Genomic DNA, 18148 nt, shown 5'->3' on the forward strand with positions numbered 1-18148 from the left:
TTTCTGAAAGTACTTCCGGAGCAATTCCTGGAACAATTTGCATGAAAACTCTCGGAGAATCTTCCGTGAGATTTTGCAAAGAAACTTCGGGAAGATCAGCCGGAGGAACTGCCAGTAAAATTTCCGGAGGAACTTTTGATACAATTCCAGGAGGAACTTCAGGATCGACGAGCTTCGTGGCCTAGTGGCTACCGCTTCTGATTCGTATACAGAAGGTCCTGAGTTCAATCCCTGGCCCATCCTTTTGTTCCTACTTTGTATCCTTCTATCTACTTTCTCTGTTTCTCTTTCTCTACATATACAACTCATGTATATTTATAAGTTCATATCCATCGCTAGAACCGAAACGGGATGAAAAAAGCAGCTTCCCATTCTTCCAACTTTCACAGCCCAGTGTCAATCTATCATGTAAAGCATACAGGTTTTGCAATCAAGCAAACTGTGCCGCTTCTCCTTCAAAGTAATCAAAACACAATCTATTACCTAAATAGCGTTTTGGTATGTTTCGTTGGCTTCGTCCTCTCGTTCAGCCTATCCCACACGTTAATCAGATATACAAATTCTTCATGCAGATTCAAATACAGCTCAACATCTCTGATATGGTGTAAGATAGGCAATTAGAATGTTCGACAATGTTATAGTGCACCTCAAGTGTTCCACGTTGGAAAACAAAAAAATATATTGTTGCTGGCAACACTGGTCATACAAATACAAATTTAGCTCAATATCTCTTATATGGTGTGAGCAAGGTGATTCGAATGTTCGACAATGTTATAGTGCACCTCAAGTGCAGTTCATTGTTATACATTGCGATACAAAACATATATTGTTGTTGGCAACACTGGTCATACAAGTTCAAATTTAGCTCGATAACTCCGATATGGTGTGAGTAAGGCGATTCGAATGTTCGACAACGTTACAGTGCACCTCAAGTGTAGTTCATTGTTACACATTGCGACAAAAAATGTTATTGCAGGCAACACTGGTCATGCCGAATTAAACAAAGCTCAATTTGTGTGGCTTCGTGGTCGTGCGGCTAGTATCACCAAGCATGTGATCGCATCGTGCTGAGGAGCGCGAGAGCGATTCCCGACGCAGCTGTCAGGAATAGTTTTCGGCTGTGTCCGTTATCTAGTGCTGTGCTTCCTTTAAAGAGCGAAAAAGCTCACTGGAAGCATTGAACGTGTCCGTGTCTCTTTTTCAATACAGGTCCGACTCGATTATCCAGATGACTCCAACTAATTCACCCCGGATAATCGATATTTACGGATATGTATGATACAGATAATTGAATCGCGGATAATCGAGCTCCCGGATAATCGATTTCGATCTGTATCTCAGATCCGGTATGCGATCGAATGTGCGATAAAGTTATAACCCTGAAAGGAACCCCCGGAGAATTTTCAGGATGAATCCTTGGAGAAATTTCGGAAATAATCCTTGGAAATGGATTTCTGCTTGAATCACGGGAATCCCTTAGAGACACAAAAGAAGCAATTCTTGGAGGAACCCTGAAAAACATTCCTGGTGGATTCCCGAGAAATTCTTTCAAGAATTCTCAAGAGAGGAAACCTCTAAATAGTCCATGGAGGAATCTCAAAAATAATCTATCCTGAAAAATTAGATGATTTCCGGGAAGAATCATTGAAGAAAATTCCGGGAAGAATCCCTTGCAGGAATGCTGAGAGAGATCTAGATAATGCACTGGAAATATCCTTGGAGTAATCAATGACAGAATTCTGAAAACAATTCCTGGAAGATTACCCGAGGAATCCTTGAAATAGAGAAAAATTGTGCCTTTAAAATGTGTATGCAAAATTTAAATAAGATTTCATGACGTTTCTCCTTAACTGATTTCAGAAAGGTTCTTCTTTTTCTTCTTCTTTTTGGCTCTACGTCCCCACTGGGACTTGACCTGCCTCTCTTCTACTTAGTGTGCTTCGAGCACTTCCACAGTTATTGATTGAAGGGCTTTCTTTGCCTGCCATTGTATGAATTTGTATATTGTGAGGCAAGTACAATGATACACATGTCCAGGGAGTCGAGAAAATGTTCCCGACCGGAACAGGAATCGAACCCGCCGTCTCCGGATTGGCGATCCTTAACCACTAGGCTAACTGGAGAAAGATGTTTCCATGATTATCATATTGTTGGGGCATTTAATACATTCGGGAGAATGTTACTTTTGGGCGAATGGCTTTCGGGTGTTTGTCATTAAGGAATTTGAACTTCGGGAGAATTTGACATAACCAATTGGTGATTCACCAGAATGTTCATGTCCTTCTGTGGACAACTTTGCTGAAGACGACACTTTTCTATATGCTTTGGATCACGAGATAACGAAGTCTAAAACTTTACTTGAAAACTAGCACTACCAAGAGGCAAAATCTCCAATTAATTGGTGAATAACAAGAATGATCTTGTTCTTCTGAACAACTTTGGCGAAGACGACACATATCTATATGCTTTCAATCCCAAGATAAAGAAGTCTAAAACTTTATTTTATAACTAGCACCACCTAGCTACGAAATCATCAACTAATTCAGTAACAAATTTTGAAAACGACGTATAATCAATGGTTTAGCATTGATTATACGTCGTTTTCAAAATTTGTTACTGAATTGGTGAATCACCAGAATATTCTTGTCCTTCTGAACAACTTTGTTGAAGACGACACATACGTATCTACTTTGAATTGCAAGATAGAGAAGTCTAAAACTTTACGTGAAAACTAGCGCCATCTAGCGGCAAAATCACCATCTAATTGGTGCATAACAAGAATGATCTTATCCTTCTGAACAACTTTGGCGAAGACGATGCATTCTTATATGCTTTCAATCCCGAGAGAGAGAGGGTCTTAAATTTTACTTGAAACAAAACGTCACGTGGTGAAATCACCAACTAATTGATGAATCACCATAATGTTCTTGCCTTTCTGAACAAGTTTGTCAATGACGACACATTTATATCTGCTTTGGATCTCAAGATAGAGAAGTCTTAAACTTTACTTTATAACTAGCGACACCTAGCGGAGAAATCACCAACTAATTTTTGAATCACCAGAATATTCTTGTCTATCTGAACAACTTTGTCGAAAACTACACATTTCTATCTGCTTTGGATCTCAAGATAGAGAAGTATAAAACATTACTTTATAACTAGCACCACCTAGCGGCGGAAACACCAACTAATTGGCGAATCACCAGAATATTCGTGTCCTTCTTAACAACTTTGTCGAAGACGACACATTTATATCTGCTTTGGATCCCGAGATAGAGAAGTCTAAAACTTTACTTTATAACTAACGCCCCCTAGCGGTGTGATCACCAACCAACTGAAAAATCACCAGAATGTTCTTGTCCTTCTGAACAACTTTGCCGAAGACGACACATTTCTATCTGCTTTAGATCCCGAGATAGAGAAGTTAAAACTTTATTTTTAAATTAGCAACACCCCCAGTTAATGGACGGTCCTATGTAGATCGATCAGTGTTGCCATCTGCGGTCATAATTCCAAATAGTGAGTGGCCACACGTGATAGCCCTTGGTCAGTACTCAAACTTTGCCGAACACATGGTGTAAACTAGCATCTGATCTAGAAATTGGTAAGTGCTCTGATTTTTTTTACGCCCCCCCCCCCCTTTCCTTCCTTCCCTTGACTACAAGGACTGTAAGGACTTGGCCGGCGCCGGTATCGATCCAGAAATGTATGTGCTGCTTAAATTGTACTTTAAGAATAAGCGGAGTGTCCCAGCCCTTGTTCAGCTGGACCTCAATGCAATTCATACTAGATCAGATCAATCACACTAAAGAAGAGCTCATTGCTGGAGGATCTTCCGGAAGCATCTCGGGAGGAACTTCTGGATAAATTAACGGATGATGTTCTGTAAGTATTCTTTGAATAACTTGAGAAACTTCTGGAAAAAAAAACTCAAGGTAGAACTTCCAGAAGAATTTTTGGAGTAGCCTTGAAACCAACTAGACGAATTTCCGAAAGACTTCTAAAAACAAACTTCCGAGAGATCTCCTGGAAGAATTTCCGAAGGAACATCTGAAAAAATTTCAGAACCAAACTTCGTAAAAACTTCCGCTAGAATTTTATTGATGAATTCCCAGCCGAACTCCTACATGAATTTCCAGAAAAAAATCCTAGAAGTATTCCCGGAGGAACTCCAAGAGGAATTCTCAATGGAAGTTCTAAAGGAATTTCGGGTGTGAGTCTCAGTGGAACTCCTTGAGGAATTCTCAGTTGAGTACCGCTACGTTCCTGGTTCAACTAGAGGAGGGATTCTCAGCGGAACTTCTAGAGCAATTACCAGTGGAATTCCTAGGAAAAAATCAAGAAAAATTCCAAGTAGAACTCTGAAAGGACTTCTTGCGTAACTTCTGAATGATTGAAAATTAAACATCAGAATCTCTGGAGGAACTCTTGGAGTTGGAATTTCTAACAGAAATTTCAGTGAATTTGGGCACAAAATGATGCTATGACAAATTGAGAGATGAAGTTTGTTTAAAAAAAATCGCGTTCTGGTGGGATTTGAACCCACGACTCCGTATTCTCTAGACCGGCGCTCTAACCAACTAAGCCACAGAACAGGTAATGATGACATAACAGGTAAATGACATCATTACCTGTTCTGTGGCTTAGTTGGTTAACGCGCCGGTCTTGCGAATATGGAGTCGTGGGTTCGAATCCCATCAGAACGCGATTTTTTTTTCACAAATTTCATCTCTCATTTTGTCATAGCAACATTTCGTGCCTACTTCATGGCCTACTTTCACTGAAAATTCTAGTAGAAATTCCAACTCCAAGAGGTTCATCTTTCAATTTGTCAATTAGCAACATTTCGTATCTACTAATTATTAACAAGTTTTTCCAGTATGTTCAGACATAACAGCAAATCTGGTAAAATGCTAGTAAAGGGCAATATGTATCATTGTTTTCAGTGAAACTCTCGAATAAATTTCCAGTGGAACTCCTAGAGGAATTTCCGGTGAAACTTATGGAGGAATTTCTGAATGAAACTCCTGGTGGCACTCCTAGAAGACTAGATAGAAATTCGAAACTAAAATACAACAGATGGCTTTTCTATGGTAGTAAAATCGGCGAAGAAAGTATTACGGAACATGGACTAAAAACAAAAAGTTGTCTATCTAAACCATTGTGGATTTTAGTTCATTTCATTTCATTTATTTATTCAAATAAGTAACTTAAGACAAAACGTCTTTTTATGTTACATTGATGAGTTGTAAAATAAGTGCAATTATTCACATTCGACCTTACAGAATCATAGCTTAGTTAAGTTATCTTGTATAATAACATAATAAGTATTTTTGTCTAATTTTTTTTAGATTTTAGTTCACTTACTTTTCAGCAAAACTTTCCCGTTTTCAAACAGTTAACGTTTTTCGCGATTTTTCATACGATTTTAAAGTTCTCGACTGCCATTCTTCTGTGATTTGCGGTGAAAATGTGAGGAAGTTGAGAACTGAGAGTACCGTCTACCCCCGTTGGTTTGACCACATCTAATCTGAACAGTTTTCAATTTGACCCCATCGTTCAAACTAATAATGGTTCAAACGTCATTATGCTCATGGAACGGGGTGAAACGGAACGCAGAATCAAAACAAAACAGCAAAAAGGGTTACCATCAGTGTGTTTATCGATGCGCACAGGGTTACTAGAAGTTCAAATTAGAAAATGAACCCCGTTGGTTTGCATGAAATGTCGTTCAAACCAACGGGGGTAGACGGTACCACAGACAATGGGTTGAATACAAACGATGGTGTCAGCGCTGGAAACTGAGTGCTGTAAATGTTTTTGTCTTTACTTCAAGCCACTGGCGCCAACTGAAAGCATACAATAAAAATGTAAACAGAAGTGATACTATTCCCAGTGGATATCTAAAGATTTTTTAAGCGGAATCACAAGATAAATTTGTGGTGGAATTCCAAGAGAAATTCCTGGTTAAACTCCCAAAGCAATTCCCTATATAACATCTGAATGCTTGAGGATAAAACATCAGAAAGACTCCTCGGCCGAACTTCTGAAGGATTTCCCAATTGAATGGTACGAATCCCTTCATTATTTTTGAAACCGATAAAGCTGCGCAGTAGGTATAGCCACTTTAATGCTTGTAATGCATCTCTGATGCACTGCACGCATTGATAATGTCAACAATATTACTACCACATTTTTTCTCTCATAAGCCGGCTCTGTCATTATTTAGGAATTCAATGCATGTCCTCTGGATTGGTCAAGCGCCGGGTCAAAAATGTATGCTGTTTTATGGTTTATAGCAATGTCCGCAGTTGATGGAAAACCAAGAACAATTTAAGGCTCCTCGAACCCAATTAAATGTTTAGAACCCAATTTGGTAGATAACATACATCACATATATTGGCTCAAGAGTACAACTGCCTACCACCAACCACCCTCCTCTATGACCCGCTAGGCTAGGCAGCATAAGACCTAAAATTCAATTAAAAACCACTCTCCGTCTGTCTCGAAACGGGACAACTGCAAGCAATGCAGCACCCGTTCCGTCTGAGAAGCTGTGACTGTGAGTATAGGTAGTGCAACCCAAGGCTTATGCGCCTTGCAGCGAAATTAGGTCATCGTTCCCATCTACTCCACACGGCACCGTGTACTGGCTGAGCTGGTCTTGACAGCTCGGTACTACTGAAGAAGGAACTAAAAAGGTTAGAAACTCACCAACCGAAGGTTGGGGGAGAAGAAAAGTTGGTCATTTCGCATTCTTGCGAACCGTGGCCTGTGGAGTGCACCTGTACTCCGGCTTAGACGACGAGTTTGTCCTGCCCTGTTGCATGCATCGTGCGCCTTGGCCCACAGTGGGTCACATATGCACTGTGGAGTATATCAGGTGGCCAAAAATCGGGAAAATAACTTCCTCTAAGTAATTCGGTGCTTGATGTCTACGGTTCCTGAGATAGTATTGCGGATTTTTAGAAAAATTTCCTTCTCTGCGGTAGCTGCAGAGTTCTACCGCAGCTGTCAAAGTCCTACCGAAGCCATGAAAATCATCCAATCATTCAAACAGAAGGACACATCAAAGTATGGTTGCAAGGTGAAAAATACTCTGAAAACAAGCAACAAACAATGATCATCGGCGTCGTATCTACGGCTATCCAAGGCATCGCTTGGGTGATCCATGATACCTCAGTGAAAATCAGTAGTCTGACAGCTGCGGTAGTTTTTCTTTCTACTGTTAAACGGAAAGTTGTCTCTAAATTAGCAATATACCATTTCTAAGTTGTTAGTAAAATAAAGTTTCTGAAACAAACATGTTTTTTTTTTCTTAGTGGTAACATCAAAATTAGTCAACCATACGCACAAATAGTGAAAGAAATTTTGGCCGTCAGGCTGTATGGGAATCGGCCATAGTGATCTGCACTACGGTTGGGCGAAAACTGGTTGGCGGTGCATATTCAAGTCAGATTGGTGCGAGGTGCAAAATCTCGAAGCATATATGCGGTGGCTGGCAGGTGGTATTTAGGAGCCTACATCGGGAACTAATTTCATACGCTGCTGCTGTATAGAACGTGCCTACTGGAAGGCAAGAAAGAAGCTGATGAAAATATGGCTCGTCGTTAAACTCAATTATGGCCTTTAGCTGTTTTTTGAGTTTTCTCATTACACACAAACCTTCCAGTCAGTGCATGGCGAATGAGTACTGTAATCAACCTGATCCAACCATACCGTCGAAAAATGCCGGAATTGTTATTGTGGTCGATTTACCAATGTTTCAAGAATGTCTCCGTCGAATTCGCGTGAACAAATATCATTACAACATATTAAGTTTGGCATATTTAGCCCGAAATTGGTTCCGTCGAAAAAATAATAGCAGTTTCGTCAATTTGCGTTTAGATAATTGAATGACGAACCTGATGCATCTCCATTCAGCCATCCATCCGTCCAAACCAGTCAGTGTGGATGGGCGCGCGGATCAATTTCCGTTACAATTATGGAAACTATAATTTGAATGTCCGCCAAGAACAACTCTGCTGATGTTCTTATTAGTGGCAAAGTAGGATGACGTGGGACGAAATTGGTTTTACGTGGTGATGATTCCTCAAAACACCATAATTGTGCGCTCTGAGAATGATCCCTTCGTCGATTCAAAACAAGTGGAACAATTATATAATTAAACCGCCAATAACGATCATTTAATCATTCTGCTTCTACCTTGGAAGGGGATTGTTATGCAGGTCAAAATAGGTATGGTGATCAATGAATTCTGGTTTCATTTTACATGAGATCCGGCAATTATACATTGTTTTCTTGAGATTAGAATTCAACACATTTTAATAAATTCCCGAAACACTGTACAGTAGACGTTCGATAACTGCAACATGTTGACGTTTCACTTACCGAATGAAATTCGATAACTGCAACAACTGACAGGCGTCAAAAAGCTGTCAGTTACTGCAGAATGCAGCGAAAGTGTATTCGGAAAACATCGCACTGCATCGAAAGTGCATGGGAAAAACATCGCATCGCTGTTGACATTTCATTTTGACGGTATATTTTTGCGATAACTGCAAAATTGTTGCACTTAGCGGACTTGCAGTTAAAAAGCATTGCAGTGAAAGCGTTTGCACCGAGCGAACGTCTACTGTAGTTACCTTCTATGAGACGGGCTTGGTGGTCTAGTGGTATGCAGAAGGTCCTGGGTTCAATCCCTGGCCCGTCCCTTTCTTTCCACTTTGTATCTTTCTACGTACTTTCTCGCTCCTCTCTACATATACAACTCATGTACATTCATATGTTAGTTCATAGCCATCGCTAGAACCAGAAATGGGCTGAAAAAATCTGTTTCCCTTCCTTCCAACTTTCACTGCACAGTGTCTTTCAGATAACGCCTATGAGTTATGCAATCATGCGAACTGTGCCGCAATAATAAAACACTCAATTTTATCACCTTACGCCTGGCATCCACGCACCAAATGGGTGAGCCCTTTGCCAACCATATCCTTCCAACACTCCAACATCCGCATGAATTTGTGCAGACGCAGAGGTATATTCGGTCTGATGTGGATATAAACAGTTGCAATCGTCACTTCCTTCCCCTCCCCCACATTGACCTGCATTCTGACGTGGCAGGCGCCATTGTCGCCTAAAAATAGAAGATTATCAAACGCTCACACACTGAAGATGCCTGCTAATCACCGGCAGATATCACATTGGTTCCTTGTGTGAGTGTAGCTGGTCTGGCGATACTGGAGTAGCCGCTACGGGCGGTCAATCAAGCTCAAGCTCAAGCTCAACACTGTAGTTACCATCTACGGCAATACTGCAACTTCTATCGGAATTTCACTTTCATATAGCAAAATGTCCAACCAAGTAAATTCACGACAATTACCCCGAAAACTGTTAACCAAACAGTAAACGATTTCGGCAAGTACATTTCTCAAGATCCATCCCTGCGTACCTGTTCTCATCTTCAAAAATGAAACCGACTGAGCCGTAAAGTGCCGATTTGGGATGTGCTGTGTGTCCGTCTGTCGCCATAAAACGACTTAACGTCGCATCGCCGGTCGTGCAAAAGTTCAGAAAAGATAAACGGTTCGGTGTTTTTTTTTTCGTTTGTTGGACAAAACCCACATTTACCGCTAAAGCGTTCGTTCATCATCATCATCTGCTCCATCATCGCCATCGGTCAATATACCATGATGATCTTTCGGAGTACCTACGGAGGTTCTTCTCGCATTGTCTCGATCCGGTGCGGCTGGTAAATACGGTAGAAACTTTGTCGAGGAACTGCACGGTCACTTCCGTTTCAATAGGTTTGAACAGAAGAGGTTAGTGGTAATGTGAAAAGTTCTGCATACCATCATCTCATGCTGACTAACTGTCTATAATCGAAGACGGTTGAAGCGTAAATCGAATCGGTTGTCCGATGAAATTGAGCGGGTTTATCCCAATTTAGATTGTTAACGATGATCCCTTCTTTCAGGATGTAAGGGTAATACGAATATTGTCATTTGTTTCCGATAGAAATTTGACAAAACGTATTTGTTTCAAGTGTAATGCAATATACTACTCTTGACATCTATGTTATGCTCGTTACAGTAGTGACTTGGTTTTGTCACGCCTTTGATTGCATTTTAGGCTGACAAAATCGAGAACCTGAAAGCAATTCCTATTAGAATCCTTATCAGAATCCATGGAGGAATGCCTAGAGAAATTCCGGGATAAATCCCTAGGTGAACACAGGTAGAAACACCTAGAGGAATTTCTAAAAAAAACCCTGTGGGACTCACTGAAAGAATCCTTGATTGAATTCATATATAAATCATAAAACGAGTTCCTTGAGAAATTATTGGAAAAATCTCCAGAAAATGCGTGCCGGAATTTAAGAAATTAATTATTACAAAGGATCAACATATCACAACACACAGAACTTTACAAATGTACAAATTAGAAATATCACAACTGGACACAGTACAACACAGAACATAAATGTGCCCTGTTATCCATATAGATAACACCTTCCGTTCACAGGATGACGAGGTTTCATTTATTGGTTTGAGTGCATCAGTCATCCTGGGATTGTGTTTTGAATGGCAGTTCGCCTTTAGTTGACAGTCATTGCCGCTGCTTTCATTGCTTGAATTTGTCTAGGAAAAATAATCCTAATGGTCGTCCCGTTTCGGGTTTCGATACTAGAGCTCTATAACTTGAAGTCCGTGTCAGGGAAAGGTTTGTATCTCTAGTATTTATCCGCTGAACGAAACAGACTGAAAGTTGGCGTTCAAAATAGGATTGCACTTCATGGGCCACTATTCTTCCAGAACCCTATAAATGTGCCTCAAATTGAAACATATAACACAAAGAACTCACGAATGTTATATTTAGAAGACATAAAACAATTAGTTTGTCTTATTATTGTAATATTTATACATACCCGTAACAAATTCCAAGAGTCATACTTGGATCAATCCCTAAATGAATCCCTGAATGAATTCTAGGGGAATTGCTAGAGGAATTCCTTGAGGAATTACTGGAAAAATTTCTAGGAATTCAAGAATAAACACCTGGAGTAGTTCCTTGATAGATCTCTGGAGGAATAGCTAAAAAAAACCCTAAAACATCTTTAAAGGAATCCCTGACGTAATCCCCGTACGACTATCCACCAACGCAACCGCGAAACCAAACCAAATGCGGTACACCAGATAGAGGTAGGCAAAAGCTTTGCGCTGTTATACATTTTTAAAACTAGGTGTCCAGGAAAAGAACTTTATCAAAACATAGGACAATTCAGCGCAAAGCTTTTAGCAGCATACGAGGGACGGTGCAAGTTTATGTGAGTTTTTTTGTAAAAAAGTATTTCGTCAAATTAAAATGTACAATGTCATGTCTTAATAATAAATTAATAGATCCCCTGAGGAAGGCCGAGTCCAATGGCCGAAACGTCGGAATTAAACAAGTAGCACTTGTCTGATTTTACGCTAGACTGAAAAGCCACCCGAAAACAGTTCATACTACAGTCGAACCTAATTCAGAAGTAATCCCTAGAGGAATACTTGGATAAATACCTGATGAAGTTAGTGTTGGGAACACTTAGGGGGATTAGGGGCATAATGAACACCCTAAGCAAATGAGTACGATAGGCCTGTATAACAGAGAATAACTTAACATATTATCAGTTGGCTTACAATTTTAGCTTGTTTCCTACGTATTCCAAACATTTACAGCAGGTAGAATGTCATTATTATGGAGAAATAATGAATTGCAAACCGTGTGTTTTTTTGGGGCTGGCAGGAAAGGTACGGGGCGAAATGGACACCCATCGGGGCATAATGGACGGACACCCTTGTATATTTTAAGTTACAGCTTTGATAACATCGACCAGTTAAGTAATTTGCTTACGGAGATCAATACCACAAATATGATACTCCATCTTAGACGAGCTTACATAACATCAAAGTTAATTAAATAAACATTAGGCTTATATAATCAAGGGCCCATATAGCCGAGGCGGTAAACGCACGGGTATTCAGCATGACCATGCTGAGGGTGACGGGTTCGATTCCCGGTCAGTCCAGGATGTTTTCGTAAGGGAACGTCCATAAATTACGTCACGCTTTGAGGGGGGAGGGGGTGGGGTTCAGAAAGTGTGACAACCCATACAAAAATTTTAGAGGTCCCATACAAAAAGTGTGACATAGGGGGGAGGGGGGGGGGGTTGAAAATGGTCGATTTTTGCGTGACGTAATTTATGGACGTTCCCTAAAGGAAATTTCCTTGACTTCCTTGGGCATAGAGTATCTTCGTGCCTGCCACACGATATACACATGCAAAATGGTCATTGGCAGAGGAAGCTCTCAGTTAATAACTGTGGAAGTGCTCATAGAACACTAAGCTGAGAAGCAGGCTTTGTCCTAGTGAGGACGTTACGCCAAGAAGAAGAAGAAGCTTATATAATCGGATTGTTTTTTCCAAACTCTCTAAAACGCTTAACAGTATGCAATGCGCGTACATCCATTCGTAATTGCCAGTGTCCATTTCGCCCCGAATTGACTACAACATTGAAATTTCTATTTTGAGTAAAAACTGGTAAAAAAATACTTCATCCATTGCTAAATCTGCGTATACATGCAGATTAGGCTACAATTCACTTGTTTTTTATGGTGGATACGCTCAAACACTCGTAACATCTTATTTGTTGCTGCTTTGAACTTATAAGAATTTCACCATATGAAAAACATACTTCAATTTCAATGATATTTTGGTTATTTTAGAAGAATATGAATGGTATTTTTGAAAAATAGAATAATTTCTTGTTCCTTTACACTTGTGCATTACCAGTTTAACATAAAAGTCAACGGTTTCGGAAAACACAGGGGTGTCCATTTCGCCCCGGGTGTCCATAATGGCCCGATCTCCCATACTAGCAAAGAAGAGTTTTACTCACTTACTACTATTTCAGTTCAGAAGCATGCTATCAATACACGGTGTATGAAGGATATTTGCATTGTAGTGATATGTCGAATTTTGCCGAATAAAGTAATAATCGCACACACATATATCAAGGTCGTGAGAGAGCTGTGAGCACGAGGTGAGTATAAATAATACTCCATCATGGAGTTCCTGAAAAAATCTCCGAAGGAATTTATAGCGGAATTTCGGAATAAAATCATGAAGCAATCCTTGGAAAAAATGTCTAAAAAATCACAATAGGAATGTCGGGAAGATTTTCTGTAGGAAATTGTAGAGAAATCCCACCAGGAAAAATCCTGGATGACTGCCAAGAGGAATTTCTGGAAGACTCTTATCAGGAACCCCCAGTAGAAAACCCTAGAGAAACCCAAGCAGGAACTGCTGAACAATCTAGAGGAAATTTTGGAGGAACCATCCTTCTATAGGATTTAAGAGATGAACCAGCCCAAGACTGAAAGTCTCTATAATGAAGCGAGTTGAATTGAACTTCTTTCTAACGAGAATCCCTCGAGTGATTCCTGCAGATACTGCTGGAGGAACTACAGTAAGAATTTCCGGTTGAATTTCTTGGATAAACCTCTGCAGCAAATCATGAATACTTGGAGAAACCACACCAGATATCAGAGGAACATTTTCTGGAGTAATTCTACGAAGAATTTTCGAAAAGGAATCCCAGCAGGATTGTGTTCATGTTCGAGAAATCCCAGCATGCATTGCAGAACGAATCTCAAGAACTGTCTGCACCCCTGGGGTGTCTTTGGAGAAAAAGAGGAAACAAATGTTGATGTTTTACTCAGAATGAGATTCAGTTCATGAAATGATCCACACCGCAATTCAAGTTGTTGATATTGTTTGTTTGGAAGAGTTCGTAAGATGGTAGCGTTTGTTTCATTAAAAAAAATAGATAAATCCAACTAGTGGCGTTAGCGTCTTTCTTGTTAAATATGTACTCATGATCTTTCCATCGAGGTAAGCCGCAGTGTTCCTGAATCCTGAGAATATTTCACCAACTTCACTATCACTGGAAGCAGATCAATATCAAAACGATACTTACAAGCTGTTATCGAAAAAATCGCGACTTAATGTGTCGCATGTATGGGTTTGGTTCTCTTTTACGTTAGGCCACTCACGGTGGGACACTCGGAACTGGTTCCAGAACACTACCGATTATCTCAAAGATGGTGTGAGACCCCTTTCTTACTAACCGCTCATGAGGTTATCGAAAAAGCCACTATTTGATGTGCCACATGCATGGGTGGTTTGGTTTACTGTTACGTTTGACCACTTCCAGCGGGACACCCGGAGCCGATTCAAAGACACTACCGGTTGTCCCAAATATGGTCTGAGATTATCTCATTGCTCACTGTTCATCAGATTACCTAAAAAGCCGCGATTTGATGTATCCGATGGGACACTCGGAAATGATTCCGGGACAGTACCTATTGTCAAAAACATGGTCTGTGCCTATTTTATTACTAACCGTTCATCAGGTTTCCGCATGCATGGCTTTGGTTTAATTTTACAAGTGGCCCGGCGGGACACCCGGAATCGGTACCGGGACAGTACTGATTGTCCCAAATATGGTCTGAGACTATTTTCATCAGGGTTTCTAAAAAGTCGCGAATTGATGTGTCACATGCATGGTTTTGGTTCATTTTTACACTCGACAAATTTCGGAGGCGACACCAGGAACCGGTTCAGGAACGCTACCTCTAGTCTCTAATGTAGTTTGAGGCTATTTCCTTGCAAACCGTTCATCAGGTTATTTAAAACCTACTATTGGATGTGCCGCATGCATGAATTTGGTTCCCTTCTACATTTAACCACATCCGGCGGGACCGGATCCGCAACGGAACTGGTTTTCCCAAACATGATTTTTTTCTTGTTAACCATTCATGAGATTATCTGAAAATCCATTTGATGTGCCGCATGCATGGATTTGGTTCTCGTTTACATTTGACCATTTCCGGTGACACACGGAATCGGTTCCGGAACACTACCGGTTGTCCCAAATATGGTCTGAGTCTATTTTCGTGCTAACCGTTGATCAGATTACCTAAAGAGCCGCGATCTGATGTGTCGCATGCATCAGTTCGGTTCACTTTTATATTTGTCCACTTCAGGCGGGACATCCGGAACCGGTTCCATAATAGTGCCTGTTCAGATATGGTCTGAGACTAAGTTTGAGACTATATTCCTGCTTACCGTTTATCAGGTTGTCGAAAATTCCGCGGTTTGGGTTGCCGGTCCGGAACACCTAAATGACCATAAATTCGGAACGGCTGGACCAATCCAAACCATTTTCAATAGGAAACAACGGGACCAGATTCCCCGTCGAATGAATTGTCGGTCATTGAAATCGGTTGAGGTTTACTGCCAAAAAGTGAATTCGTTATTTCTTTTCAAAACTCTCAAAGGAATCACAATGTTCATACTAGAATATCCCGGATTCTCTGCGATTTCCAAGAGGGTGTCCACTCATTTTATTTGAACTAAAATTTCAACCAAACTAATTATATGTAATAGGCTGATGAAAATGGTCATTAACACTTTTTTCATTGAACTTGGGAGCATTGAAAAGTACTGTTATCATTTTCGTGACACGAAAAAGTTTGAATATCGCAGTTCTAACAAAGCTCCTTGAAAATTAAACGTAGATATTTTCAGAAGGCTTGTTTGAAAATCAGCTAGAGGAAGTCATGGTGAAATTCCTAGCAAAGCATCTTTTATCACAATTCTGAAGGGAAATTGTATATGAAACATTCGGTGAGGAATTTGTGATGAAAGTCACGGTCGCCATAAGAAACCAACGAAGCATTTCTGACGGAATTCGTCAGTTATGTTTACAATATTTCAGAATAAAAAAAATGTTACAAATATATCTAGAAGTTCTACTAAAACAAACCCTCTTGAAATCGGAACACCGTGCCTAATGTTCAACAGGCTACTCCTATCACAGACAAGTAGACGTAACAACGAAAAGTTTTCGATGCAAAACAAAATCACGGATAACTGTTCGCCCAATAATGCTATAAAGACTGTGTGTGTGTTTGGCTAACCATGAACCAGGTGGTGGTACAGAGCAAACGCCAAACTCGAACAAAACGGATGCGAGCGCCATGGGTGGCCTGTCGGACAACTATCAAGTTTTGAAGTTGGTCGTTAAATCGGTGTACGATGAGAATGATTAGAGTGTTGTGTCTGTTTGTCTGTGTTCCTATATTCATTCTACTCAAAACAAAGGATGGAAGCGCAGTTTGTAATACTACTTGTTGTTCGGATTCGCGACAAACACTTAACGCGGTGAACTGGGTTCGAACGAAAAAGATCGCGTTTTATCGCTCGCTGATTTATTTGGATAAAATAACACGGTAGATGCGATTGGTATGGAATTTTGTATTCGACTAACTCTACTGGGTTTCTAGCTGTCTTATATGTACATAGGTATAGGATCATTAGGGTGATTTAAATAACTTGATACCTAACACTTGTGTTGATGAAATTATGACAAATAGGACGGAATCAATAAGTACAGTGAACGTATTTTTTTTTCAATATGATGAATTTGGAAAACAACTCGACAATGATTTTTCATAAGGGCCTAACTGACTTGATCGATTTCTCTTCGTCGACTCTCTTTCGCTACTAACTTGATCAAAACAATTATTCTTGTTGTTTTTATAGCAACATGTAGTCGTCTTCTTCGCATTTCAACCAAAAATTTTTTGGAAAACTCAATACACATTCTGTGATAACACAAAGAGAGGATCGATGAAGAGAACTCGAAAATGTCAGATAGGCCCAAATGAAAAATCAGTGTCTATATCCTCTGCCAACAGTATCCGTTAAAGTATCACCAGGAATGGCTTGATACTAGTTTTTATTTTAATATTTTTATATCGATAATGATCAGGATTTTAAAAAAATACGTTATATTTAGGAAATTGCAGACATCTATACTATTTTACTATTTATTTAACTGATATTTATTCTGAAATCCCCCAAGAGTTCCAATAACTATTTTTCTTGGATTTCTCCATTATTTCCCTTTCAGAATGTTTTACGATTTATGCAATAATATTCTCCGGATGTGTTCAACAAAACATCACTAAGCATCTTACCCATTTTACTACAAATGGCTGAAAAATTCAACCTGAAATTGCTTACCGAAAATAAATAACGTAGCTTGAATCGTAATACTACAGAGAAACAGACGTAACACTTAGAACAAATTTCATTTAAAAACATCGTCACGAAAACGTCATCAACCAATGCTAAACCTACTGTCCTTGGCCAGGCCGCTACTAGATGGCGGTTGTGAGTAAACGTCAAATAGGAACAAAAACTATACCAGCGCCGTGAGTGGTCAATCGACCTACTACTGAATATTTGAATCAACCGTTAAAAAGGTGGTCAATGGGAAGCGATGAGAATGTAACGTCTGTTTCTCTGTGGTAATACCTAGATTTGGCTGCCAACGAATGAAAATGAACCAACCAATATGATCTGCATCATATGCTTCAAACTGCCCGAACTGGCTTCGTTTTCCGCCGCCTTTCCGCTTTTATTTTCAAAGTGTTCTGATCTGAAAACATCCCCTGCTGTGTGTCAATGACACACACACTCAATCAATACTGGGAGCGTAAAAGCACGCTAATCACAACAAAAACAACAATTCCTAAAGGAATTCTTAGAGAAGTTTGTAGCTATGTGGAGGAAACCCTACAAGAACCTCTGAAAAGTCCTAAGAGAAATTTACTAAAAAAAATCTTTGATGAAATTTCTAGAAGAATCCCTGGAAGTATTTCTGGTGAAATTAAAGAACAAACCCCTACAGGAAATCCTGAAGGAATCTCGTAAGAAACTTCTGTAGAAACCTTTCGAGGTGTTCCCGGATAAAAACCTTGAATAATATCCAAAGGAATTCTAATTGCAATCTCCGAGGAAATCCCTAGAGGAATTTCTGGATGAATCCCTTGAGAACTTTTTTAGAAAAAAAAATCAGAAAGAATTACTGGAGGAATTCCTACTGAAACCTTTTAAGATATCTCTGTTAGGATACCTAATGAGATCCTGACTCGAGGATTTTAACAAAGATATAACATAATTATAACAATTCATGATATTTATAACTCATTGTGTAATAATCATGGTCAACATCTTTGGTGCTTGTAAAATATTATAA

General features: G+C 39.8%; 1 non-coding gene across 1 annotated transcript; it reads right to left on the reverse strand.

The window, feature by feature from the left end:
- Positions 1 to 4521: 4521 nt before the first annotated feature.
- Trnas-aga (transfer RNA serine (anticodon AGA)) lies at positions 4522 to 4595 on the reverse strand. Its single transcript has one exon. It is a non-coding gene; the product is annotated as a tRNA-Ser (tRNA).
- Positions 4596 to 18148: the final 13553 nt, after the last annotated feature.

This window comes from Aedes albopictus, chromosome 1 (assembly GCF_035046485.1).
Source record: "Aedes albopictus strain Foshan chromosome 1, AalbF5, whole genome shotgun sequence".
Taxonomy (NCBI): domain Eukaryota; kingdom Metazoa; phylum Arthropoda; class Insecta; order Diptera; family Culicidae; genus Aedes; species Aedes albopictus.